Source organism: Bactrocera latifrons, unplaced genomic scaffold, assembly GCF_001853355.1.
Source record: "Bactrocera latifrons isolate USDA-ARS-PBARC rearing strain unplaced genomic scaffold, ASM185335v1 scaffold_1756, whole genome shotgun sequence".
In the NCBI taxonomy this organism is placed as follows: Eukaryota; Metazoa; Arthropoda; class Insecta; order Diptera; family Tephritidae; genus Bactrocera; species Bactrocera latifrons.
The window spans coordinates 10,377-12,370 of NW_017535248.1; the positions used below are offsets into that span (position 1 = coordinate 10,377).

General features: G+C 40.9%; 1 pseudogene; it reads right to left on the minus strand.

The window, feature by feature from the left end:
* Positions 1–1,345, minus strand: part of LOC108967090 — a 5,266-nt pseudogene extending 3,921 nt beyond the window's left edge.
* Between the last annotated feature and the right edge of the window lie 649 nt (positions 1,346–1,994).

A 1,994-nucleotide genomic window follows, 5' to 3' on the forward strand; every position in this document is an offset into this window, starting at 1 on the left:
TGTTCTAGCAAATCCTGAGCCGCTGCACAATGGTTAAGGTATAACTGTAGTATCCTCATTTACTTAGAGACTTCATCATCTCGAGATACTTTGGACAAGTCGTGCTCAGTACGGAGTGCTCCTCTTTGCAGAGCATGCAGCTCGGAACGTTTGTGCATACCTTTGCTAAATGTCCCGCGGTTCCACAACGTGTACAATGGGAAGATCTGTCTGTGGAGCTACAGCAGTTACGCGCCATGTGACCCAGGTGGAAACACTTATAGCATTCARGAACAGGCGAATATTCTCGAAGACGCAGATCGACCACCCAATTTTTATTTTCCCTACTTTAAGTGCGGCCTTGGCATCTTGAGCACGCATGCATACAAGTGCTATTTGCGTGCCACTACGCGTTTTTCGCAGACTTTTAAATTCGATATCTCCAGATTTTCGATTCCGCACTATCTTTTTAGTGATGTGCAGATTTCCTCGGAAATCGTAATTTCATCGAGGTCTTTGTACGTTATCGTGACATTTGGGTCTTGGGCTGTATCTTAGCCATTTTGCCAACCACCCCCTCCAGGGCGCTTTGGAAAGATTCGGCTTTTGTCTCTGCCCAATTTTTTAGCTCAATAAGTAAATCTCCTTGTAGCGTTTTACGAATATGGGTAACATTTGAACAAAGTTCTTCAAGCCCGCTGTCGCTTTTAATTTTTCGCAGAATATCTGCATACGACGCACCATCCTGCTTTGTTATGATTATGGCATCTGGTTTGGTTCTGATTTTCCTTTCCAAAGGTTTCTTCTTTTTTACAACGTTTACCCATCTTTCACTTGTGTTTAGACTAGTCGTATTATCCTCTTGGTTTCATTTTGCTGCTCCACTGTACGACAATTGGGGCTTTTCGTTTAAATTTTTTTGCTTTTTGGTAGGTGGTAGATAACCTGGTGCCTCTCGCAATCTTTTAGGGGTGTTATCAATTATCATTCCAATGGTGGGTACTTGCGATGGTTTCCCTATCATAACTCTTCTCGCTTGATATCCCAATTTTTCCGTTTTGGCATGTAATGTCACTATGCTGCTTACTAATTCGCGCATAGCTTGGTTAATATGCCTTTGACCGGCCATCATCAATTCTAATTATTTAATTTTTTTGCTCAGGTTACGGAAGATGCCAACCGTTTCATCTTTTTCAATCTCCTCAGGTTTGCCCTCTTAACTTTCTTGGCCAGCGGTATCTCCTCGCTTATTTGGTCCAGCAGCGGCGGACTCCTCATTCTTACCATTGGGCGGCGTTCTCATTATTTTGGAGTTCCTTCGGAAAGGATTCTCCGGTGTTAGCCCAATACTATTTTCAGAGGCCATATCCTCTGCGAAAGAATAGTTTTGGAACACCCTTTGGTGTATGTGTTCTGTCCCAAACTTTACTACCTACAAACAAAAATTAAAAAAAAAAAAAAAACAAAAAAAAAAAAAAAGATGGTTGGCAATGCCAAACCCAAAAGACGGACCAGCTGATTATTGTGTTTTCGATGGTTGGCAATTTGCAAACCAAAAGGGAAAACGAAAACACGAGGAGGGGAGCAGCTGATCGATCAAAACAAAAAACGGCAGAACAAACAAAAAAATAAAAAATAAAAAATTATTAAGTGCGCGTTATTAAGAGGGGAAAGGTTATATTTGCTAAATTTGCCAAAAAAAACGGAAAGGTAAGTGCAAATGAAATTTATGCTGTTAAAAAAAACAGTGTGTACTTATCTTTCCCTCTAGAATTAGTATCCACATATGAGGTTCACTATCTGGGATGTTTTAATTGCACAACCACTATTTTTCACAACTAAAAGCTATAAGTATACACTAGGTTTTAGGATCGCAAAAAAAAAAACATGTCTGCTTCACACGGTATCTCAATGGATAGCCAATCGCACAGTTGTGGAACCCTTTGTGTATGTGGCTGCATTGGCTCCAATACCTTCCACTCGGATCTGCCCCGGAGTTCTACGAAGATTCAGAA